This window comes from Rhinopithecus bieti, unplaced genomic scaffold (assembly GCF_001698545.2).
Source record: "Rhinopithecus bieti isolate Rb0 unplaced genomic scaffold, ASM169854v2 scaffold_39705, whole genome shotgun sequence".
NCBI classification, from domain to species: Eukaryota; Metazoa; Chordata; class Mammalia; order Primates; family Cercopithecidae; genus Rhinopithecus; species Rhinopithecus bieti.
In genome coordinates, this window is record NW_016816813.1 from 1196420 (window position 1) to 1223347 (window position 26928).

The 26928-nt window shown below is 43.3% G+C and overlaps 1 protein-coding gene across 5 annotated transcripts in view; it reads left to right on the forward strand.

The window, feature by feature from the left end:
* SLC35F2 (solute carrier family 35 member F2) overlaps positions 1–26928 on the forward strand; it is a 65921-nt gene that overhangs the window by 2228 nt on the left and 36765 nt on the right. For 2 of the 5 annotated variants that reach the window (XM_017855284.1, XM_017855283.1), the window contains exon 2: positions 24594–24770. The exons of 2 other annotated variants lie outside the window; for them this stretch is intronic. The gene's annotated coding sequence lies outside the window, so the exon portion shown is untranslated. The remainder of the gene's footprint in view (positions 1–24593; positions 24771–26928) is intronic. One more of the 5 variants, XM_017855285.1, reaches the window with a different exon arrangement.

A 26928-nucleotide genomic window follows, 5' to 3' on the forward strand; every position in this document is an offset into this window, starting at 1 on the left:
CCCTCCCTCCCTCCCTTCCTTCCTTCCTTCCTTCCTTCCTTCCTTCCTTCCAGATGGAGTCTCGTTCTGTCACCCAGGCCTGAGTGCAGTGGCTCGATCTCAACTAACTGCAACCTAAACCTTTCGGGTTCAAGCAATTATCCTGCCTCAGCCTTCGAAGTAACTGGGATTACAGATATGTACCACCATGCCTGGCTAATTTTTTTCGTACTTTTAGTAGAGATGGGGTTTCCCCATGTTGACCAGGCTGGTCTTGAACGCCTGACCTCAAGTGAACCACCTGCCTCCACCTCCCAAAGTAGTGGGATTACAGGTGTGAGCCACTGCGCCTGGCCTGTGCTCCAGTTTTCTTATTTGTAAAATGGAGATAATAACAGTACCTACCTTGTAGGGCTGTTATAAGAATTAATTGGGTGACTGCGCAGGAGAGGGCAGACAAAGCCTGGCTCCTTTCAGTGCTCTGTATGGGTTAGTTGTCACCATTAGCTCTCTCTATTCTTGGGTGATGGGAACATGTGGTGATTACTTCAGGAGATGCCAGTGGCCTTGAGGCTGGGGCAGATGATATGGCAAGATGTCTGTTTAACAAGATGTGATAAGAATTAACAATGATTTTTTTTTTTTTGTCTTTTTCTTTTTTTTTTTGAGACAGAGTTTTGCTCTTGTTGTCCAGGCTGGAATGCAGTGGCACAATCTTGGCTCACTGCAGCCTCCGCCTCCTGGGTTCAAGTGATTCTCCTGCCTCAGCCTCCTAAGTAGCTGGGATTACAGACGCCCGCCACCACACTCGGCTAATTTTTGTATTTTTAGTAGAGACAGGGTTTCACCATGTTGGCCAGGCTGGTCTTGAACTCCTGACCTCAGGTGATCCATCCACCTCAGCCTCCCAAAGTGCTGGGATTACAGGCGTGAGCCACGGCACCTGGCCTGATTTTTTTTTTTTTTTCCTCTCCTAATGTTCTGATACTTTTGGAATCCGGGTATGTTTTATAATCAGTCTAGTAGCCTACTAAATATGATATTTCTTTTGTCTATGAATGTCCTTTTTATGTATCTCTTTGAGGGCTTTTTGCTTTCTTGTGGAATAGCGGTTCTGTGCATTTTTTTTTTTAGACGGAGTTTCTTGTTGCCCAGGCTGGATGTCAGCTCACTGCAACCTCCGCCTCCCAGGTTCAAGCTGTTCTTCCGCTCAGCCTCCCGAGTAGCTGGGATTACAGGTGTGTGCCACCACACCCGGCTAATTTTGTATTTTTAGTAGAGACGAGATTTCTCCATGTTGGTCAGGCTGTTCTCGAACTCCCAACCTCAGGTGGTCTGCCTGCCTTGGCCTCCCAAAGTGCTGGGATTACAGGTGTGAGTCACCATGCCCGGCCATGGATGAAGTTCTTTAATAGCAGAAATGTTGTCTTTTTCTTTTTTATGTCTACCACAACCCTTAGCACATGAATGAATGAATGAGTGAATGACTGAGCGATGACAAAAGTTCTCAAGGCTTCCTTTCCATTCTGCCTCCCTCCCTGAACTCTTCCCTTTATTGGTCTTTATTCCAAGGGTCTTGGGCTGAGCTTCTTGTTTGGTTGGCTGGACTCTTTTGTTAATTAAAGTTTCCATTCCTACCTCTGGCAGCCATCCAAGCACTTGGATTTTGGATTGCAGTTTCTCTTTATCCGACCCAGCAATCAGAAAAGAGTGGTTTACCAGATATCCAGTACTCCTAATACTCAATATTTTAAACTTTGTTGTCAAAGCTCATGTCCCAAGTTTGAGTTTAGCTTTGTGAATCCCCACCTGTGGCCAGGGAACCAAGGGTGGGAGAGTGTAGAAAGAGGTTGGTGAATGGATGTGATGTGTTATCACCATATGGGCAAGATACAGAGAGAGATTTATAACCACATAGCTCATTTCTACTCCTTTTACCAAAAAGGGGCAAGAAGAGCCTTTTTGGGCAACTGGGTACTAAATATAGGGAAAATATTGGGGCCTAGAGCTTGTTATGTTTTCATTATGAGGAGGATATGTTCTAAGTGACCCCAGCTCTTTTTTTTTTTTTTTTTTTTTGAGACGGAGTCTTGCTCTGTCGCCCAGGCTGGATGGAGTGCAGTAGCTGGATCTCAGCTCACTGCAAGCTCCGCCTCCCAGGTTTACGCCATTCTCCTGCCTCAGCCTCCTGAGTAGCTGGGACTACAGGCGCCCGCCACCTTGCCCAGCTAGTTTTTTGTATTTTTTAGTAGAGACAGAGTTTCACCATGTTAGCCAGGATGGTCTCAATCTCCTGACCTCGTGATCCACCCGTCTTGGCCTCCCAAAGTGCTGGGATTACAGGCTTGAGCCACAATGCCCGGCCGACCCCAGCTCTTAATATACCTGCCCCCATAGGGTACAGACAACTTTTCTCTATAATTAGGAATATCAGATCACTCATTCAATAAAAGTTTATTGAACACTTACTGTGTTCCAGGCATTCATGATAGTGAGAACCATATATTCCTTAGTGGACTTTGTAATTTTGGCTTTTGTCATTGCTGTCAACTCAAGTGAAAAGTATTCTGATATAAGACCGTGGACTTCCAGGAGTATCTGAGAATACTTCTTATTTAATTGTTTATTATTATTATTATTATTATTATTATTTTTGAGACAGGGTCTCGCTCTGTTGGCGAGGCTGGAGTACAGTGGCTGATCATGGCTTACTGCAGCCTTGACCTCCGTGGCTCAGGTAATCCTCCCACTTCAGCCTCCTGAGTAGCTGGGACTATGGCATGCACTGCCATGCACTACTAAATTTTTTTTTTCATAGAGACAGGGTTTCATCATGTTGCCCAGGCTGGTCTCAAACTCATGGGCTCAGGTGATCCACCTGCCTCGACTTTCCAAAGTGTTGGGATTACAAGTGTGGGCCCCTGCACCTGGTATTATTATTTAATGGTATACTGTCAGTTTACATTCTGACACATAGATCCTAATTTATTCATATATATGTTTTTAATTTTTAATTTCAGTTTTTGTAGGGACAAAATCTTACTATGTTACTCGGGCTGATCTTGAACTCCTGGGCTCAAGCAGTCCTCCCGTCTTGGCTTCCCCGAATGCTGGGGTCACAGGCATGAGTCACTGCACCAGGCCTATTCACATATTTTAAAAATGTGTATTCCTTATAACAATCATCAACTTTGTATCTCTAGCAAAAAAACCTTTAATTATTGTTTTATATATTTATCCTTTTTCCCATCAAACGATGGTAAACTTTTCGAGGGCATGGATTTTATCATATTCCTTTTGTAGCAGAGTGCCAGACATGGTTTATTCATTGATTCTTTCATTCACCAAGCCTTGGACATCTGTAATGTTCTAGGCTTCAGACTAGTCTCTTTGGCCATAATGAACAGGACTAAGTTCCTGCTCTAGAGAAAGCTCATAATCAAATTATGGTAAAAAGTTATATTAAGTGCTATAAAGGTAAGTGCAAGGTTCAGCAATGGCACAAAAGAGGGCAGAGACCAAGTTTACCAGGGTGAGGTAGGGTTGGGGAGCTTGAGAGGGAAGGTGATCGGGACTATGAAGACTGAATGAGTTTTCCAGGTGGCCTTGCTGAGGAAGGGTAGTCGAGGCTTGAAAGTGCCAGAAAGTGTTTTGCTTAAGGAACTTCAAGTGGCTTGGTGTGAAGGGGCATGGGCTGGAAGAGGGAAGGATAATAGGTGGTCAGTCTACACCCACATTCCTTTGTTTTATTTGAGATGGAGTCTCGCCTAGGCTGGAGTGCAGTGGCGTGATCTCCTGAGTTCACGCGAGTCTCTTGTCTCAGCCTCCTGAGTAGCTGGGATTATAAGCATGGGTCACCATGCCTGGCTAATTTTTTTTTTTGAGATGGAGTCTTGCTCTGTTGTCCAGGCTGCAGTGCAGTGGTGTGATCTCAGCTCACTGCAATCTCCGCCTCCCGGGTTCAAGCGATTCTCCTGCCTCAGCCTCCCTGGTAGTAGCTGGGATTACAGGCGCATGCCACCACGCCCGGCTAATTTTTGTATTTTCAGTAGAGACAGGGTTTTGCCATGTTGGCTAGGCTGGTCTTGAACTCCTGACCTCAGGTGATCGGCTCATCTCTGCCCCCTCCAAAGTGCTGGGATTACAGGCGTAAGCCACTGTGCCCAGCCAATTTAATTTTTTTTTTTTTTGAGATGGAGTCTCGCACTGTCGCCCCAGCTGGAATGCAGTGGCGTGATCTCGGCTTACTGCAGCCTCTGCCTCCTGGGTTCAACCGATTCTCCTGCCTCAGCCTCCTGAGTAGCTGGGATTACAGTGCCTGTCACCACACCCAGCTAATTTTTTGTATTTTTAGTAGAGACAGGGTTTCACCATGTTGGCCAGGCTGGTCTCAAACTCCGGACCTCGTGATTCGCCAACCTCAACCTCCCAAAGTGCTGGGATTACAGGCGTGAGCCACTGTGCCCAGCCAATTCTGTATTTTTAGCAGAGATGAGGTTTCACCGTGTTGGCCGAACTGGTCTTGAACTCCTGGTCTCAGGTGATCCACCTGCCATTACCTCCCAAAGTGCTGGGATTACAGGCCTGAGCCACCACGCCCGGCCAACACCCACACTCCTTGTTATTGTCTAGCAACAGGTCTGGGATACACGTGTGCTTTCTCCTTTCATTTGGGTTTCCGCCTTCCAAAGGGTAAAGTCCCAGACATTTTTGAAGGAGTCGTTTAGTTGTGCTTAACTGTGCAGACTTATCTAGTCAACAGACATCTATTGAGCACTCACTGTGTATGCAGCATAAATCCTAAGCTGGTATGTCGCCCTGCATAAAAACATTGTTTTATAGTGTTATTTAAACAAAGATGTAAGGTTAGGAATCTTTTGTGGCTTGTGCAATTCCGTGGGGAATTGGGAAACTCTGGATTCTACTAATCTCCATAAATTCTCCTCCCTTCCCCCTTTTTACTATGAAATTATTTAGTATCTTCCCATTCTACTAGACTCCAGGAATCAGGAATCATCTAGTTATGGCCATTCTATATTCTGATTGTAACATTACTGACCTTGCAATAGATTCCCAATAAATATGTGATGCATGGCTGAGAATGAATCCTTAATACCAATAAATAGGCGTTGTATAAAAGATTACATCCCCTTTTTTAGAAAAAATTTTGACTGTGCATTATATGTTTGTGACCCAGTCATGTTATTTTGTTCATCTAGTGTGTTTTTTAACCTCAGCCTTTTTTTTTTTAATTTATTTTATTTTATTTTCTTGAGACGAAGTTTCGCTCTTGTCACCCAGGCTGAAGTGCAATGGTGCAATCTCCAGTCACTGCAACCTCCGTCTCCTGGGTTCAAGCCTTTCTCCAGCCTCAGCCTCCCAAGTAGCTGGGATTACAGGCATCTGCCACCATGCCTAGCTAATTTTTGTATTTTTAGTAGAGACAGGGTTTCACCATGTTGGCCAGGCTGGTCTTGAATTCCTGACCTCAGGTGATCCACCCTCCTCAGCCTCCCAAAGTACTGGGATTACAGGCGTGAGACACTGCGCCTGGCCAACCTCAGCCTTCTTGACATTTTGAGTTGACTAATTCTTTTTTTTCTGGAGACAGAGTCTCACTCCAGGCTGGAGTGCAGTGGCATGATCTCGGGTCACTGCAACCTCCCCCTCCTGATTCAAATGAATCTCCTGCCTCAGCCTCCCGAGCAGCTGGGATTACAGACACCTGCCACCATGTTTGGCTAATTTTTGTATCTTTAGTAGAGATGAGGTTTCACCATGTTGGCCAGGCTGGTCTCGAACTCCTGACCTTAAGTGATCCACCCGCTTCGGCCTCCCAGTGTGCTGGGTTTATAGAATTGAGCCACCACGCCTGGCCTTGAGTTGACTATTTATTGGGGCTGTTCTGCAAGATGTAGATCCCTGACCCCAGCCAATAAGTGCCAGTATAGCACCCTCACCTCCACTCCCAGTTGTGATATTCAAAAATGTCTCCAGAAATTACCAAATGTCTTCTGGGGGACAAAAATCATCCCTGGTTGAGAACCACTGATCTAGTCTATTGTTTTACCTGCTACAGAGTATTCTGTGGTTCCACGGTCCATCCACCAGTGTTAGACAACCAGACAGTTTCCAACTGCCAGCCTCCACAAACATCACTGTGATGACCATTCTCATACATGTCCCCTATGTGCTGAAGAAAGAGATGATAGCTAGGCTTGGGTCTGAGTCCCTCTAGGTAGAGGGGAGGGGATGCACCCTAGGATGGAGAAATCTTGGGCACCACAGAATCACTGTTGATTTCTGTTGTTCAGTGACCATCTGTTAAGCTATTCCTATCAGCTGCTCTGAAAGGAGGAGGAGGCAGTCTCTCTAGGTTACAGCCCATTAGCCCAAGGAGCTTGGAGAGGGTAGGTGAGGAATGATTGCTGGCTGGACAGCCTGAACCTGTTTTATTAATTTCTCAACACTGGAGGGAGTTGTTAAACGGGCAGGCATGCACTATAGGGAGAGGGAAGACTGGAATTGAAAAGCTTTTCTCCAGCATGCCCTCCACTGGGCCTCTTGCCCCTCTCTCTGCCCCAGGGTGTAGTCTCCTTCTTCCCCTAGACCACTTCTAGACAACCTTTGGGTTGTTCCATCTTTTCTTTGCTTCTTTCTTCTGGTTGACTTGAAGGAAGTTAGTGCTTATTCCCTGTCTTGACAGCACTTCCAGAATAGTCCCAGAGTCCACCTCCCCCTTCAATCCCTATTGTCTTCCCCCCCCCGGCCCCCCGAGACGGAGTCTTGCTCTGTAACCCAGGCTGGAATGCAGTGGTGCAATCTCCGCTCACTGCAACCTTTGCCTCCTGGGTTCAAGCGATTCTCCTGCCTTAGCCTCCCGAGTAGCTGGAATTACAGGTGCCTGCTGCCATGCCTGGCTAATTTTTGTATTTTTAGTGGAGATGGGGTTTCACCATGTTGGCCAGGCTGGTCTCGAACTCCTGACCTCAGGTTATCCGCCCATCTCAGCCTCCCAAAGTGCCGGGATTACAGACTTGAGCCACTGCGCCTAGCCTCAAATCCCTGTTGTCACTAATTCAGTTCAAGCTTTTATTGTCTCTCACTTAGTAATAGCTTCCATCCATGCCTCCATCTACCCCCGACCCCAATCATCTCGCTACACAGAAGTCAGAGTGATGCCTAATAAAACGAAGGAGTATTAATAGCTGTCATCAAATGAGAATTCGCTGTGTATCAGGCACCCTACTTACATTTCATCAATCCTCATGACACTCCTATAAAAATAGTTTTTTTATTCTGTTTTGATAGACAAAGCAGGTAAGTAATTTGCCCAGGACAGTTGGCTGGTGAGAGGCAGAGCTGAGATAGTTTCATTTGATTCTAAAACCCAGACCTGCTTTACTCTTTCAGAAATCTCAGGTGATATGACCAGTGTACCCAAGAAAATTAAAAGAAAAAAAGAAAGAAATCTCACTGCATTATGCTCAGGCTGAAAACCTTTTGGGATTCTTCTCATCACCTACCCCAGTGATTTGCAAACTGGAGGAGCTCTTGGGGTTCCCTGGAGGTTCCTTAGGGTTCACCATAGGAGACAAGTAGGGAATAGGAGCTGGTGGGCTTCTAGGCTGGCCTCTGGCACCCACCAGGGTGTGCTGCTATTGCTTGTTTTATAGTTGGGCTTTTATGCCCGATTAATAACAATAATACTGTACAATGGATAACTTATAAGCCAAAGAAACTTATTTCATATAGTCTGGAGTCTGGGAGCTCTGAGACCAAGGTGCCTGCAGGCTTGGTGTCCCCTGGTTCATCGTCAGCTGTTTTCTTGCTGTGTCCTCACATGGTAAAAAGGGTTTGGGAGCTCTCTGGAGTCCCTTTTGTGAGGACACTAATCCCATTTATGTAGACTCCACCTTCATGACCTAATCATCTCCCAGAGGCCCCACCTCCAAGTAATATCACATTAGGGATTAAGTTTCAACATATGAATTTTGAGGAGACACAAATATTAAGTCTATACCAATGCTGTTTGAAGAAAGGGTTCTGCAGCTAAAACAAATCTGAAAGCCACTGTTTATTGGTTAGAGCTCAAACTGCTGTCCCTCCTCCTCTCCTCTTTCTTCTTCCTCTTTACCTGAACATAATAATTCCTTTTTTAAGTTTTTTTTTTTATTGTGGTAAAATATGCATAGCATAAAATGTACTATTTTAGCCATGTTTATGTGTACCATTCAGGGGGATTAAGTACATTTGTAATACTGTGCCACCATCACCATATCTGTTTCCAGAACTTGTTTATTATCCCAAACTCTGTACATTTCAAATAATAACTCTGCACTCGCCCTCCCCAGCCCCTGGCAACTACGGTTCTACTTTCTGTCTCTATGAATCTGACTTCTCTAGATACCTCATATAAATAGAATCATTTAGCACTTGTCATCTTGTGAGAGTTCAGGCTTCTCGACATGAACTATGAGGCTTTCCATCACTGGCCCACTTCCCTCTCCAGGTTCACCTCCCAGAATGTCCCTCTCTCACTTGGCACTCGGTCCAGCGACACTGACATGCCCTTGTGCACGCCATACCTGCGCCTTTGCACCTGTAGTTCCCTCCTGGGATTGCTTTCGCTGTTAGCATCAAGTAGGAAATCTTCCCTGTTTCCTCTCTCTGTCCCTCCTGACACACATCTTCGGTTGGGTGCCCCTCTGTGTACCTGTTTCCACCTCATCATTGTACTTCTCTTATTGTAATGCTGAGTATAATTATCACTTGCCTAGGAGAGTGCCTTTTTAAGGACAGAGATGATAATTCATCTTTGAAGTTCCTGCAGTACTTTATGCCTGGCACAGAACTGAAATGGTAGCAGTTCCTCCCATGAGATGTATGAGTTAAGACTGAAATAAAAGTTAGGCTATTTCTGAATAGCTTTCAGAGATTATTTTTGAAGGTAGCCACATTTTTGGAAGAAGTGAATTGCCTCCCCAGGAAATTGCCTGTGTAGGTAGGTTTTGGTAGCTTTATTAAAAAGCTGTAGTAGACTTGCTCATGCCTGTGGTCCCAGCACTTTGGGACACTGAGACAGGAAGCTTTCTGGAGCTTAGGAGTTCGAGACCAGCCTGGGCAACAAAACGAGAGTCCTGTCTCTACAAAAAAAATAAAAAATAGAATATTAGCCATGTGCAGTGGTTTAGGCCTATAATCCTAGCTACTTGGAAGGCTGAAGCAGGAGGATTGCTTGAGCTTGTGAGTCCAGTATTTCAAAGTCACTCCACTGCACTCTAGTCTGAGCGACAGGCTAAGTCCCTATCTGTAAAAGAAAAGCTATAAAAACTTCCTTATGTTATTTACTGAAGACAACCAGAGAGAACGAATCATTTCACACAGGCTAATTTTCCAGATAATTTAAAACTCATTCTTTTAAGCATTAAAATTCCCTTTTTTTTTTATTTTTTTTTTTTTGAGAGAGTCTCGCTCTGCTGCTGAGACTGGAGTGTAGTGGCGTGATCTTGGCTCACTGCAACCTCCGCCTCCTGGGTGCAAGCGATTCTCCTGCCTCAGCCTTCTGAGTAGCTGCGATTACAGGTGCCCGCCACCATGTCCAGCTAAGTTTTGTATTTTCGTAGAGATTGGGTTTCACCGTTTTGGCCAGGCTGGCCTTAAACTCTTGACCTCAAGTGATCCACCTACCTTAGCCTCCCAAGGTGCTGATATTACATGCGTGAGCCACTGTGCCCAGCCTAAAATTCACTTTTAAATCCAGTTGAGTGACACTGTGTAATGGATTGTTAACGTTTGCTAATTCATTTATTCATAATTTTGGCAGCAATTCTTTGAAGATTAATTGGTTTGTACTGAACAACTGTCTTAGGGTAGGCCAAGCCATTTAGTTACTTAGTGTGTCCATTTGCAACTAATCCTGGAGATTTTGCCAAGAAAAAAACCATTATTTAAAAATTTTCATGGCATATTTAAGACAAATATGTGAGACTACTCTTTTGATAAACAGTACATTTATTGTGGTATCACGTTTTCTTCATGATTCAGGATCATCATCATTAACTTTTTTCTGCTGAGAGGCAACAGTATGTTCATAGGCATTGGTATGAATCATTTGTTTGATTTTTTTCAGCCTTTTTTCTCCCAGGTTGTCACATGTGACTTTTTTTTTTTTTTCTATTACCAGTCATATCTCTGGAACCCTGTGTTCTTTCTAAATTATGATTTCTACCATCTTAACACTGTAGAAACCAGATGACTCAGTTTCTTAGAATTGCTTGTAGTCAAAGTATAAATAGATCCCAAATAAAGATTTGAATGGTTTTCATTTTAATAAATTATAAAAGCTTTGAATCCAGATATTTTGAGCTGTTTATTTTGGATGATGACAGGAGCTTATGTTATTTTTTTTTATTTTTTATTTTTTTGAGACAGAGTCTCGCTCTGTCACCAAGGCTGGAGTGCAATGGCACGATCTCGACTCACTGCAACCTCTGCCTCTAGGGTTCAAGCAATTCTCCTGCCTCAACCTCCTGAGTAGTGTGGATTACAGGCGCACACCACCGTGCCCAGCTAATTTTTGTATTTTTTAGTAGAGATGGGGTTTTACCATGTTGGCCAGGCTGGTCTTGAACTCCTGACCTCAAGTGATCTGCCCGCCTCAGCCTCCCAAAGTGTTTGGGATTACAGGTGTGAGCCACGGTACCCAGCCAGAGCCCATGTTATTTAAAGCCATCAGACAAGTAATGTGTCACAAAAACTTAGTTATTTATGTTAATGATACACAGAGAGATTCCATGAAAAACCACAGGTAAATCCAAAATTTATTTCTAGTAATTTCTTTTCCTTTCTTTTTTTTTTTGGAGATGGCATCTCACTGTATCACCCAGGCCGGAGTGCAGTGGCACAAACATGGCTCCCTGCAGCCTCGACTTCCTAGGCTCAAGCAATCCTCCAGCCTCAGCCTCCCGAATAGCTGAGTTTTGTCAGGTTGCCCAGGCTGGTCTTGAACTCCTGGGCTCAGGCGATCTGCCTGCCTTGGCCTCCCAAAGTGCTGGCATTACAGGCGTGAACCTTCTAGTCATTTCTTAAAAATGTAAGAGTACTTAAGGAAAAAACAGATTTTGTTTCTTCAGTCTAACATAGCCTTACTAAGGAGGATGGTGTTGTGCTAGGTGGATGCAGTAGATCTTCCCAGAGAATTGTGGGGATATTCCTGCTCCAGAAGTGTTTAGGATATACTTGGGGGAAGAGCATTTCCTAAGCTTTTCACTGTGATATCAAGCAAGAAATAACAATAATAACATTTGTTGAGTAAGGCTTACTTTGTGCACTGAGAGCAACCACACTATTCTGAGACCTCAGGGTGAATTAACTCATGTAATTCTTACAATAACTTTATTTATTTATTTATTTATTTATTTATTTATTTATTTATTTATTTATTTATTGTTTATTGGAGAAGGAGTCTGGCTCTGTCACCCAGCCTGGAGTGCAGTAGCACGATCTCAGTTCACTGCAACCTCTGCCTCCCAGGTTCAAGCGATTCTCCTGCTTCCGCCTCCTGAGTAGCTGGGATTACAGGTGTGTGCCTCCAGGCCCAACTAATTTTTGTATTTTTAGTAGAGAGGAGATTTCACCACGTTGGCCTGGCTGATCTCAAACTCCTGACCTTAGGTGATCTGTCTGCCTCGGCTTCCCAAAGTGCTGGCATTATAGGTGGGAGCCGCTGCGCCTGGCCCGTATAATAACTTTCTACAACAGGTATTATAATACTATTATTGCTAGCGCCATTTCACAGATGTGAAAGTGGGAGCACGGAGGGGTGAGGTGATTTTCCCTAACAGTATTAGTCACACAGTGGTAAGGAATGCAACCAGGCTTCCCCCTCAGGCAGTCTGGCCCCCAGAGCCTGTGCTCTTACTCACTGTACCATTCTGCCTCTTGTGATAGGTCAAAAACAAAAAACAGACCTTGGGCAGTCTATCTCCGGGCTTATTCTGGATTATTTGGATCTCTAGGGATGGCAAAGAGTATATAAAGTCAGGATAAATAGAATGCATCTTCTGGGAGCATTATTTATTTATTTATATATTTTTTTGAGATGGAGTCTCGCTCTGTCCCCCTGGCTGGAGTGCAGTGGCGCGGTCTTGGCTCACTGCAGGCTCTGCCTCCCTGGTTCACGCCATTCTCCTGCCTCAGCCTCCCGAGTAGCTGGGACTACGGGTGCTCGCCACCGCACCCGGCTAATTTTTTGTATTTTTAGTAGAGACGGGGTTTCACCGTGGTCTCGATCTCCTGACCTTGTGATCCGCCTGCCTCAGCCTCCCAAAGTGCTGGGATTACAGGCGTGAGCCACCGCACCCGGCCGCATTATTTATTTTTTAGACCCTAGTTGCATGGAAATAAATTAATCATAATCACTGGCCTATGACACACTGTCATTGTGGGCCCATGAATGGCTTAATATATATATACACATTTTTATATATACATATACATATATACACATATATACATATATACACATATATACATATATACACATATATATATACATATACATATATACACATATATATACACACACATTTTTTAAGAGACAGAGTCTCACTTTGTCACCCAGGCTAGAGTGCCATGGTATGATCATAGTTCACTGCAGCCTTGAACTCAAGTGATCCTCCTGCCTTGGCCTCCAGAGTAGCTAGGACTACAGCGGTGCATCACTAGACCTAATTAAAAAAAAAATTTTTGTAGAAATGGAGTCTTGCTATTTTGCCCAGTCTGATCTTGAACACCTGGCTCAAATGATCCTCCCGCCTTAGCCTCCCAAAGTGCTGGGATTATAGGCGTGAGCCACTCTGCTCAGCCTCAATTAATTTTTTTTTTTTTTTTTTTGAGACAGAGTTTTGCTCTTGTTGCCCAGGCTGGAGTGCGATGGTGTGATCTCGGTTCACTGTAACCTCCGCCTCCTGGGTTCAAGTGATTCTCCTGCCTCCGCCTCCCGAGTAGCTGGGATTAGCCCAGCTAATTTTGTATTTTTAGCAGAGACGGGGTTTCTCCCTGTTGGTCAGTCTGTTCTTGAATTCCCGACCTCAGGTGATCTGCCCACCTCGGCCTCCCAAAGTGCTGGGATTACAGGTGTCAGCCACTGCGCCCGGTCAGCCTCAATTGATTTTTTAATGTAGTCTTAAGTTCCCAAAAACCCATCTAGCCCTAAAGCTAGAATTTACATGTACCTAAACCAGAGATAGTCACAATCTGGAATTTTCCTTTCACTATTCCTTTGCTCTCATTTTAATATTGCTTTGTACCTCTGTATTTCTGTTTTTTTTTTTTTTTTGAGACAAAGTTCCTGGCCCCTTGGTCGCGCCAGGTGGAGGTGCAGTGCGGATCCTTAGCGTCACTGCAAGCCCTCCGACCCTCCCCGGGTTTACGCCATTTCGTCTGCCCCAGCCCTTCTAGGTAAGCTGGACTACATGCCGCTGCCGCCACCTTCACCTGGCGAGTTTTTGTATTTTTTTAGTAGAGACGGGGTTGTCACTCATGTTAGCCAGGGGGTCTGACCTCTTGACCCTCGTGATCCGCCCGTCTCGGCCCCCAAAGGCTGGATTCCACCACCGCGCCCGGCTGTACCTCTGTATTTCTAAAAAGTATGCTTTTATTATCATGTTTGACTTTATAAAAAGGATATCATGCTCTATAATCTGGTGAGATTTATATTCCCTTATATCACGTTGCTAAAATTAATTCATATTGTTGCAGATGCTGATGCTGTATACAAACACTCACTTTGACTTTATATAATATTCTTTCCTGTGAATATACCACACTTTATTCATTCATGCTGTTGATGGGCATTTGGGTTTTTTGCTATTGTGTACAGACTTCTAGAAACATTCTTCTGTAGATCTTCTATTGATCATATGTAAAGGGCTTCTTTCATTCACAGACATACACATATACATATATCTAGGAACAGAACTGCTGGTTTATGGGGAATGTGATTGTTAGACTTCATAGAATAATGCCAAACTGTTTTCCAAAGCAGTCGTACCAATTTCCACTCCTAAATTAGCCAGGTATGGTGGTACACACCTGTAATCCCAGCTACTGGGGAGGCTGAGGTGGGAGGATTGCTTGAGCCCAAGAGGTGGAGGCTGTAGTTAGCTGAGATTGCGCCACTGCATTCCAGCTTGGGTGACAGAGTGAGGCTATATTAAAAAAAATTAAATTTAATTAGAGGGGTGTGGTGGCACATTGCCTGTAATCCCAGCTACTTGGGAGGCCGAGGCATGAGAATTGCTTGAACCCAGGAGGCGGAGGTTGCAGTGAGCCCACATCATGCTACTGCACTCAGCCCACATCATGCTACTGCACTCCAGCCTGGGCAACATAGTGAGACTCTGGCTCAAAAAAATAAAAAAATTAATTTTTTTTTACTCCCACTAGCTGTATATGAGAAATCCTATAAAACAACTTCTAGTCAAGCTTTAATTTTTTTTTTTTTTGAGACAGAGTCTCACTCTGTCACCCAGGCTGGAGTGTAGTGGCGTGATCTTGGCTCACTGCCTCCCAGTTTCAAATGATTCTCGTGCCTCAGCCTCCTGAGTAGCTGGGGTTACGGGCACACCACCACGGCCAGCTAATTTTTGTATTTTTAGTAGAGATGGTTTTACCATGTTGGCTGGACTGGTCTTGAACTTCTGGCTTCAACTGATCCACCTGCCTCATCCTCCCAAAATGCTGGGATTACAAGTGTGAGCCACTGCACCCGGCCAGGCTTTAAAATTTTTGACGGTCAAATGAATGTAAAGTAACATCTTAATTTACATATGCCTGATCACTAATGAAGTTGGGTCTGTGTGTGTGTTTATTGGCTTTAGTGTACTTTTTTTTTTTGAGATGGAGTCTCTTTCGTCCAGGCTGGAGTGCAGTGGCACAGTCTCGGCTCACTGCGGCCTCCGCCTCCTAGATTCAAGCAATTCTCCTGTGTCAGCCTCCGGAGGAGTTGGGATTACAGGTCTGCAACACCACACTTGGCTAAGTTTTGTATTTTTAGTAGAGACAGGGTTTCACCATGTTGGTCAGGCTGGTCTTGAACCCCTGGCCTCAGGTGATTCACCCGCCTTGGCCTCCCAAAGTGCTGGGATTACAGGCGTGAGCCACCATACCCGGCCGGCCTTAGTGTACTTCTGTGAAGGGCTGCTGTTTTGTGAAATACCCACCTTTTCCATATTATTTTCCTGTTAAACAGATTGCTCTATACATATTGCAACTTACCTGGATTTAAAGATCCCACATGAGACTGACAGAGTTTTGGCTTCTGGCAGGTTCCCCAATAATCCTCATTTAGTTCTTGTGTGGTAGTGGAAGTTGAAAACTTTTTGAGCATATTCAGAGTTGTCTGGATTAAATTAGGAGAAGTTGACGCTGGTTTAAGGGAGGAGTATGACAGTTTTTCTGGTTTAGGGCCTGTGGGGTGTTGAAACGCTGGAAAGGATGACATGACTCACAGGAAATCTCCCCGCTGCCTCCCCTTCCCTCATGGGCCAGGTCTCCACGAGCTTTCTAGATTAGTCACCGACTCCTGTTTTTCTTCAGGTGCCTGATTGGTGTGTGATGAGTGTAGTAGGTCAGTTGTTAGAGGTATTGGTGGTGTCCAGCTCACCACTTCCATAGGGAAAAAAAAAAGAGGATTTATTACTTTACAGAATCATGGAGGGTTACACTGCCAAACCACAGAGAGACCAGAGAAGCAGCAGGAGCCAGGAGTCCAAACCACACACAGCAGGATTCTGTGTAAGCCTTTGTGCATTGCGTTTGCTTTTGGCTTCATTCTTCCAGCTGCATGCTAGTTGATGATCTTCATCTGAGGATTGCATTGGATAATTTAGATTACACAAAACACAAAATGAACAAACCCCTCAAGTGTTGAAAGCAATTTTTGTTTTGATAATCTGCAATGAGGGAAATTTAGCTTTTACAATAGTTAAAGAGAATCGTCCTTCAGAACCTTCTGTTCCACCCTAATGGGAAGGCGGTGTTAAGAATTGAACGTTTTATGTGGCTTCTTGGCTGTCTGTTGAGAACAGGGTTTGTTTGTGCTCAGTCCCTGTGCCAGACTGGGATGGACAGAGGGAAGGTTGTATGTCTGTCTGAGGGATGTACTCTCTTGCAATCCATACTCGTGAAACGGCAGCACGTTTATTACCAACGCTAATCCCATGCTTCCTGATCCTACCTGCCTCCCACCCCAGCACCCACCTTTTCAGCCCCGCTGGAGCTCCTGTGTGTCTTTTGGAGTGTGTCCACGTTTGTGCTCCTCTTAGAACTTCTTTCCCAGAAGAGTTGTGGGGAGGGAGGATCCTGGAGGCAGAGGCCACATACTCCATGTATTGCCCACAGTTGAATGCTGCCCTCTTCATTTTGCCCCTTGCCCCTTATCTAAGCAGTAGACTTAAGTTCCTCTGACCCATATCCAAAGAGAATAGGTGATTTGAAAATGTGTTTCAGGTTGGGTGTGGTGGCTCACGCCTGTAATCCCAGCATTTTAGGAGGCCAAGGCAGGGAGATCACCTGAGGTTGGGGAGTTCCAGACCAGCCCGACCAACATGGAGAAACCCGGTCTGTACTAAAAATACAAAATTAGCCAGGCGTGCTGGCGCATGCCTGTAATCCCAGCTACTTGGGAGGCTGAGGCAGGAGAATCGCTTGAACCCAGGAGGCGGAGGTTGCAGTGAGCCGAGATGGCACCATTGCACTCCAGCCTGGGCTACAAGAGCAAAACTCCGTCTCAAAAAAAAAAAAATGTGTTTCACACTTTCTCATTTCAGCCAATGAAAGCCAGAGGACAAAGAGAAGGACATCATGAATGGATTTTATAGTTTCCCTTATTTTTATCAGAACACCTCTTATTAAAATAATTGTAGAACATATAACCATATGGGTTTGACTAATCAGTGCCCATTGTTATAGAGGCAGGGTAGTATGTTTTCTTGTTTTTCTTTTTTTGGGACAGTGTCTTGCCCCGTTATCCAGGCTGGAGTGCACTGGTATGATCTCTACTCACTGTAACCTCTGCCCCGCGGGTTCAGGTGATCCTCCCACCTCAGCCTCTCGAGTAGCTGGGATTACAGGCATGTGCCATGATGCTCAGCTAATTTTTGTATTTTTAGTAGAGATGAGGTTTCACTATGTTGGCCAGGCTGGTCGCGAACTCCTGACCTCAAGTGATCCCCATATCTTGGCCTCCCAAAGTGCTGGGAATACAGGAGTGAGCCACTGCATCCAGCCAGAGTCAGGGTAATTTGTACCAATTGATCTCCCTGTATGGTATCATAATCGTCAATATTACATGTAGTATATTTTATTATTGTTATCAGGGAAGTAATGTATGGAATGGGAAAAATATAGACTTACTAATTTTCTGATCTTGCACAAGTTACTTCTCTAAACAGCTGAAACTGTTACAACTGTTTTTCAACAGTATAATTGTACTAATAATCTCTATCTTACAAGAGTTTTTGTAATATTTAAGAGAAACATATTGGCTGCGTATGGTGACTCACACCCGTAATCCCAGCACTTTGGGAGGCCGAGGTGGGCAGATCACCTGCGGTCAGGAGTTCGAGACCAGTTTGGGCAATATGGCGAAACCCCATCTCTACTAAAGATACGAAAATAAGCCGGGCATGGAGGTGCACGCCTATAGTCCCAACTACTTGGGAGACTGAGGCAGGAGAATTGCTTGAAGCCAGGAGGCAGAGGTTGCAGTGAGATGAGATAGCGCCACTGTACTCCAACCTGGGGTACAGAGCGAGACTGTCTCAAAAAAAAAAAAAAAAAAAAGGCTGGGCGCTGTGGCTCATGCCTGTAATCCCAGCACTTTGGGAGGCTGAGGCAGGCAGATCACCTGAGGTTAGGAGTTCGAGACCAACCTTGCCAACATGGTAAAACCCCGACTCTACTAAAAATACAAAAATTATCTGGGTGTGGTGGCAGGAGCCTGTAATCCCAGCTACTTGGGAGGCTGAGGCAGGAGAATCACTTGAACCCAGGAGACGGAGGTTGCAGTGAGCCGAGATCACACCATTGTACCCCAGCCTGGGTTACAAAAGCGAAACTCCATCTCAAAAAAAAAGAAAAAAAGAAAAGAAACATCATATGTAAGTACTTAGTATGGCACCCGCACACATTTATTTTTATTAAGCCACCTCACTTTTGTTAAGATAAGAAAGGTTTTATGAATAGATGCACTTGCAATATAACAGTGGTTATAAGCTCAGCCTCTGGAGCCACACTGCTTGGGTTGGTCTCCAGGTTCTGCCATTTGCTAGCTGTGTGATATTGGGCAAGTTACTTAACATCTCTGTGCCTCCATTTCTGTATCTATAAATAGCAATAATAATGGTACCTGCCTCATAGGATTGTTGGGAGGATTAAATAAATTAGTGTTTGGTATATAGTATACACTCAATAAGTATTAGATGTCATAATTATTATTACTATTACTATTACTAGATATTGTGAGACTATGTTTATATAAGGTGGGGGTGGGTGGGTGGCAAAAATATCCATAACATGATGTCTGCATTTAGAATCTAGTAAAGGAAGTGGAACATATAAAACACTACAGGCAAAATATAGAAAATGAAAAAATAGGATTACAACCACAATGTCATAGGAATTTAGAGGTCATCATTCTGGTAGTGGGTGCCTTTCTCACTATCTTTATTCACACAATTATTTCAATTTACTTTTTTATTTTTATTTTGAGACGAAGTCTCACTCTGTCACCCAGGCTGGAGTGCAGTGGCGCGATCCCAGCTCACTGCTACCTCTGCCTCCCAGGTTCAACTGATTCTCCTATGTCAGCCTCCCAAGTACCTGAGATTACAGGTCCGTGCAACCACGCCCAGCTAATTTTTTGTGTTGTTTTTTTAGTAGAAACGGGGCTTTACCATGTTGGCCAGGCTGGTCTCGAACTCCTGACCTCAAGTGATCCACCTGCCTCGGCCTCCCAAAGTGCTGGGATTACAGGCATGAGCTGCTGCTCCTGGTCTTATTTCAATTTTTTGGTGTGGCAAAATGTAAAGAACACAGGCTTTGGAATCATATTTGGATTTTAATGTAGTGCTGCTATTTATTTGGAACATAAACTTGGTTAAAAGACTTAAATGCTAGCAAAATGATACATATATAGTATTGTATGAACATGCAATATGTTAATATACGTAAGAGCTCAGTCAGTGGCTAGCACTTCCCCGTCTTTTATTATGTAGGGAGTGGAACAGTACTGATGTGTCCCCTGTATTCTTCACTAAGAGTCACATGGGACATAATACAGAATAATAAATCACTGGATTTATACTTTCAATTTTTGTTGGTTTGCATGGAACTAGTTTAGCAGTTTCTGGCTTGATGGCATGGTTTTATTTTCTCCCTGGCAAACGATGAAAGTGTTTTCATCCAAGGTGGCTCCTGATCAGCTTTGCCTGCAGTTTTTTAATAGACTCTTTATTCGATGTGATTATTTTGTTGCTAAGGAAATTCGCTGAGATGAATGTAAATAGTTATAACATTATAATTCAAGTGTTGTTTTAAAGTATCACATGCATTGTTGACTTAGAATATTCATTTTCTATTGCTGTCATAAATTACCACCAATTTAGTGGCTTAAAACAACACCAATTTATTATCTTACTGTTCTGTAAGTCAGAAGGCCAACACTGGTCTTCCCGGGCTAACAATCAAAGTGTTGCAGGTGTTGCATTCTTTTCTGTAGGCTCTAGGGGAGAATCAATTCCTTGCCTTTTCCACCTTCTGGAAGCCGCCTGCCTTCCTTGGCTTGTGATTTCAAAGCTAGCAATGTTGCATCTCTCTGAGCCTTCTGTTGTTATACCTCCCTTTGACTACAGCTGGGAAAGGTTCTCCCTTTTGAAGTCTCATATGATTAGATTGGGGCTACCTGGTTAATCCACATCTGCAAAGTCCCTTTCGCCCTATAAGGTAACCTATTCACAGGTTTGGGGTGAGGGAGAGAGAGTGTGGACACTTTCGGAGGGCCAATATTCTTCCACCTACATTTAGTGGTAGAACCTAGAAATGATGCCCCCCACCAGAAAAAAAAAAAAAAAAAAAAGCTTTAGAGCACAAAGAAATAAGAATACCTGGATGTTCGTGAAAATGTAAGCAATAGTTCTACAGCTCATGAACAGCAGGGAAACAAGAAAGAAAAAGAAAAGATGTAAGTGATAATTCATAAAATGTCAAGGAAACCTTAACTCTTTCACCCACAACCTTTTACGCATACTCGGTGTCTGAAAGAATGAACCAATAATTGCTACTGACTGTTTAAGTAATACCACGGATTAGAAAACTACTGATTCCTTTGGATGAGCTGCATCTTCAGGCTCCATTCATGCTGGGGAATGTACAATGCTGTCCCCTTTGCTGGGATGACAGTTCTTATAGCCCTTTTATTGACCCAAACAACTTGTCTTTATTCTGGAAGTCTAGATGAAATATCACCTTATGAGTAAGGCCTTCCATGAATCCCAGATTTGGTTAGATCTCATCCTACCTTATACATCTCTTTGTTCATCCTCACCACATTTGGAATTGTTGCTTTACTGTTCTTCACTGCTGTATTGTGAATTCCATGAGGACAGGGGCACCATTTCTCTGTGTTCCCATAGCTTGACACAGTGTTAGGATCTCAAAAAACAAGTGCTGAATTGAATTGGGTACCATTAAGGAGATGGTAATAAGAGTCATTGTGTTTGGGAGGCCGAGGCAGGCAGATCACTTGAGTCCAGGATTTCCAGACCAGTGTGGGCAACATGGTGAAACCCTGTCTCTACTAAAAATACAAAAAATTAGCTGGGCATGGTGGTGTACGCCTGTAGTCCCAGCTACTTGGGGGCTGAGGTGGGAAAATCACTTGAGCCCACGAGGTTGAGGCTGCAGTGAACCCTGATTATGCCACTGCGCTCCAGTTTGGGCGGCAGAGTGAGATCCGACGCTGTCTCGAAAAAAGGAAAAAAAAAAAAAAGTCACTGTGGGCTATTGAAGTTGCCTTCCAGGTTTGGACTATTTCTGCTAAGCAGGCAGGGAAAATTCGCACACATTCCAGTCTCTAGGTAAAAGTCTTGAAGTGGTGTGCTACTGCAAAGGCCTGGCTTGAAAAAAGACACAGGTATAACCTCTGATTTGATTGTTTTGAGCTAGATGACCTCCCGCAGACAAGGCTGCAGTTTAGCAGGTGTGCTGTGTTCAGTCCGTACGTGCAATTACCTTCAAATACCTTAAGTGGCTGTTTGCTCTTGCTCCACACTTTTCTGTTTTTGCGTGTGAGTGTGCATGTTAATGATTTAAGGCATTGAATGTTGGCCTCTTTAGTACCCATTTGATTTCCAGCATAACTCTCATTTTCTACAGGACTTGATATTGGTAGCTTTTATCTTATTGGCTATGGGATGATATTATGATGGTTTACAGTTGTCAGGTATTACAGGAGTTGTATATATCAGTAGTGTGGACAATATGATTGGAGTGTATTAGGATATTTTTGCATGCAAAATTCCAAGTTAAATGTAAAATAATTATAATTCTATAATAACTGAATCTGTAGTCATGCAATATGTTATCTGTTATAAAATGTATGGGAAATATACTCAAATATGAGTATATATGATATGAGTATATATGATCAGATAAAAGGTTGGGCATTTATAGACAGAAATCGCATTAGCCTGTATTTTTACAGCTGTGGAAATCTAGCCTGTGTTTTTCTGGCTTCATTCATTTTCTTTTTCTTTGAGATGGAGTTTCACTCTTGTTGCCCTGGCTGGAGTGCAATAGCGCGATCTCGGCTCACTGCAACCTCCGCCTCCTGGGTTCAAGTGATTCTCCTGCCTTAGCCTCCTGAGTAGTTGGGATTACAGACATGTGCCACCATACCTGGCTAATTTTGTATTTTTAGTAGAGATGGGGTTTCACCATGCTGGCCAGGCTGTTCTCGAACTCCTGACCTCAGGTGATCCACCTACCTCAGCCTCCCAAAGTGCTGGGATTACAGGCGTGAGCCACTGCGCCTGGCCACTTCATTCATTTTCATCAACGTTTGGATGCATTCTCTATTTGGAATTTATTTTAGCAAGAGTCATGTAGGAGGGAACATGGTTAGTAAAAGCACTCTACTTACGCCAGTAGGTTTGTATTTTGAACCTGATTCTGATACTTTTGAACAGCATCAGTTAGGCAACCCATTTCACCTCTTTTTTTTTTTTTTTTTGAGACAGAGTCTCACTCTGTCGCCTAGGCTGGAGTGCAGTGGCGTGATCTTGGCTCACTGCAACCTCCGCCTCCCAGGTTCAAGTGATTCTCCTGCCTCCGCCTCCTGAGTAGCTGGGATTACAGGCACGTGCCAGCGCGCCTGGCTAATTTTTGTAATTTTAGTACAGACAGGGTTTCACCATGTTGGCCAGGGTGGTCTCAATCTCTTGACCTTGTGACCCGCCCATCTCAGCCTCCCAAAGTGCTGGGATTACAGGCGTGAGCCACTGCACCCGGCCATTTCACCTCTCTTAGCTTCAGTTTCTTCATCTGTAACCACACAGCATTGGCAAATGGATCAAAAATAAAATAAGATAGGGTGTAGAAGAGTTTTTGTAAACTGGGAGTCACTACAGAAAACATAGGCAAGGTATTCTGATGGGGTCCATTAGCATGAATATAATAAATACTTGATGATGATGGGTACCCCACTGGCAAGTGCAGGGAGCTTTAAGTCAGCAGTTTGGAAATCTGGTCTAATCACAGACCAGAAAAGGTTGGGAGAGAAACAAAAGATGGAATGTGAGCTGCAAGTCCAAATTAGCCACAAGGATTAAACATGAGGAGTCAAGGGGAAGCCTTCCAATGTTATAATTAGTGTTTTCTTCTAGTCCCTGTACTTTCCTAGTTCTTTTAAGATGGAATGTAGATTTTTTTTTTTTTTTTGAGACAAGGTCTCACTCTGTCCCCCAGGCTGGAGTGCAGTGGTGTGATCGTGGCTCACTGCAGCCTTGAACTCCCTGGAGTCAGGTGATCCTTTCACCTCAACCTCCTAAATAGCTGGGACTATAGGTGCATGCCATCATGCCCAGCTAATTTTTGCATTTTTTTCTGTAGAGAAATCATTTGATCATGTTTCCCAGGCTGGTCTCACACTCCTGGGCTTCAGCGGTCTGCCCACCTTGGCCTCTCAAAGTGCTGGGATTACAGGCGTGAGCCACCACATTTGGCTGTAAATAGATTTCTCATTGTTTGAAAACTAGTATGTACAAAATAAAAAAGAAAATAACAAAAAACTTCCACAATCCCACCCAAATTATCTGGTTCTTTTAAGGTTTAATCAATCAGGCAATTTGATCCATCAATCAGTTCATCAAATCATTGACTTCTAAACCCTTCCACTACTATCTTTTGGCTCCAGGCCTTCTCTTGTTCAGAATAGAATGAACCAGTTCTGGGAACTAACAACATTGGGAATGCTCGAGGTAGACGTTGTCTTGATTGGAAATATCCTGAGTTACAAGTAAAGTGACTGGATATAACCTAGTGGGTTACTTGCCTTATCTAGACCCATACTAAACTTGCTCTGCTCTAAACTTCTGTTGTATTGCTATAGAATACTGCAAATTAGCTCACCCACCCCCTCCTTTAGTCTAAGAAATGCAGTATAACATTTGGTGAAGATCAGCAGAAAAAAAAAATATTTTGCCAATTTCAGAAATGTCCTACTCCATAAGAAAATATAACTGGTGTTATAATTTATAGGGTAGTTTTTGAAAAAGCTTGCTTTATTGCTTTATTAAGTAGCAAGACTGTGGTTTTGGCAAAACTTTATGAACATATTTCTAGAGTGGTAGATCAGAAGGCTGACACCTGAACCTCTCGATTCCTGTTCTTTGCCAGAATTTTCCAGTTCTCTTTGTCTGGAACATCATGATCAGTTCATTTGGTAGTAACCAGTCTCTGGAGAAAGTAGCTCTTGCTGTTTTACTTACACTTATACTTGAAAATAAAGGTGGTAGTTTTTAATGAGAATTGTCACTGCTAACTTTGACAGATGGTCACAAGGTGACCATCTCAAAAGAAAAACCTATCTGGGAAATATAGAATTAAAGTTGTATCTAGAACAATGGCAAATAAATTACATGTCCCCCCACTTCATGAAGATACTTTTGTATCTGCCTTGCAACCAGATAAGATTGTCTTGTTGGTTGGGTGCGGTGATGCATGCCTATAATCCCAGTGCTTTGGGAGGCCTAGGCATGAGGATCGCCTGAGGCCAGGAGTTTGAGACCAGCCTGGGCAACATAGTGAGGCCTTGTCTCTACCAAAATTTTTAAAATTAGCTGGGTGTGGTGGCATGTGCCTGTAGTCCCAGCTACCTGGTAGGCGGAGATGGGAGCAGATACTATCACTCTGTCCCATTCCAATGAGTTTTGCAACTTATTTTACATTTTTATTTTTAAGTTGAATGTTTTCTGATAGTCACATTTGGGTTGACACATTTCCAAGTTAAACTGTAGACTGATTTCTTCTTGTAATCCATTTGTTCCTAGTTGTTCCAGTTGAACTAACAGAGGTTTCAGAAAGGTCAGCTTTCTCTGGTGGCATTTTTTACCTTTGCAGCAATTCTGCCAGCCCATATTGATTCATATCCTGGATAAACAAAGATGAATATGATGCTGTTTCTGCCTTTTGGGAGCTTGTGACCTACCTGGGGAGCCATACACATAGTAAGTAGAATACCGTGTGAGACATTTTATATTAGATTAGCAATCTTCAGGTTTTTCTTACATTATGAACCCCTTTTATTATTATTTTTTTGCCAGGAATCTTATGTTTTGAAAGATTTTGACACCCTTTCCCCAATACTCATTTGTTAAGTAATAATGAGTTTATTTTTTTCTCTCTCTTTTAACTCATCAGACACTAGAACTTCTGGTTAGCAAGAGAAAATGACTGTTACCACACTTGGTTGATATAATTAGAGCTGAAAGCAAATATAAGTGATGTTTTGGTTTGTCTGAACAGCCTTGGCATGGGTACATGTAGGGTTTCTGTTGACTTAAAAAAAAGTTTTATGGGAACATTCAAATAAAAGTAGAGACTATTCTCTACTGTGATGACAACCCAGTTTCCTTCTTTTTTTTTTTCTTTTGCGATGGAGTCTTGCTGTGTCGCCCAGGCTGGAGTACAGTGGTGTGTTCTCGGATCACTGCAACCTCTGCCTCCTGGGCTCAAGTGACCCTCCTGCCTCAGCCTCCCAAATGGGCTACAGGCATGCGCCACCACGCCCTGCTAATCTTTGTGTTGTTAGTAGAGATGAGGTTTTGCCATGTTGGCCAGGCTGGTCTTGAACTCCTGGCTTCAAGTGATCCACCCGCCTCAGCCTCCAAAGTGCTAGAATTACAGGCATAAGCCACTGCAACTTGTCCCTTATCACCCAGTTTCAGTGAATGTCAGCAGTTCATTCTTGTTCCATTTATACACTTCCACTTTCTTCCTCCTGGATGATCTTAAAGTAAATCTCAGGCATCATGTAATGTAATGCACAGATCAATATTAATCTCTAACAGATAAGAACTTAAAAACAATTATAATACCATCATTCCATCTAAAAATATACAATAATTCCTTAATATAAAATACCCAGTTCATATTAAAATTTTCTCAGTTATCTCATAATTAAAAAAAAATAGTTTGTTAAAATCACAATGCAAATAAGGCCCATATATTTTAATGGGTTGTTACGTTTATATCTTTTCTGTCTTAGGCTTACCTTCCTCTCTTTATTTTAAAGAAACAGTTCATTTATCATGTGGTTTTCCACATTTTGGTTTTTGTTGATTGTGTCTTTCTGATAAGTTAACAATATTTTCTTTTTTTTTCTTTTCTTTTTTTTTTTTGAGATGGAGTCTCACTCTGTTGCCAGGCTGGAGTGCAGTGGAGTGATCTCGGCTCACTACAAGCTCCGCCTCCCGGGTTCAAGTGATTCTCCTGCCTCAGCCTTCCGAGTAGCTGGGACTACAGGGACCCACCACCACGCCCGACTAATTTTTTTATTTTTAGTAGAGATGGGGTTTCACTGTGTTTGCCAGGATGGTCTCGATCTCTTGACCTCGTGATCCGCCCTCCTCGGCCTCACACAGTGTTGACATTACAGGTGTGAGCCTCCGTGCCCGGCCAACAGTATTTTCTTCTTAGGATAATGTTTTTAAATGCGTAAATATATAAGATTATAATGGAAACCAATTGCAAAGATTTAGTTGTTAAATTATTAAAAAGCAAATTGGGATATATGTTAATATAGAGGGTTCTTTTCTTTAAAATTTACTAAGTAACAAAATACCACAATGAGTTTTTAACTATGATTTTTTTTTTTTTTTAAGAGATGGCATTTTGCTCTGTTGCCCAGGCTGGAATGCAGTGGTGCCATCATAGCCCACTGCAGCCTCAAACTCCTCGGCTGAAGCAATTCTGCCTCCTCAGCCTCCCAGGTAGCTGGGACTACAAGCATGCACGATCATACTATCACACCCAGCCTTTTTTTTTTTTAACTTCTATAGAGATGAGGTCTTGCTATTTTGCCCAGGCTGGTCTCCAACTTGTGGCCTTAGGTGATCCTCCCGCCTTGGCCTTCCCAACATGCTAGGATTACAGATGTGAGCCAGTGTGCCTGGTTTACCATGATTTTGGAGTAGCGATGAATATAAATTTTATTTGAAATTTTAGCTGTAGTTGCCATATGAAATGAAAATATCTGAATTCTTTTGGCAGCAAAGTCTTAGGTATTGCTAGCACCACTGTAGTTTGTTGCCAACATTTATAATTGAAGGGATTATTAAATTTTAGTTCAATGTTACTGAAAATGAGGATATATATATATATATA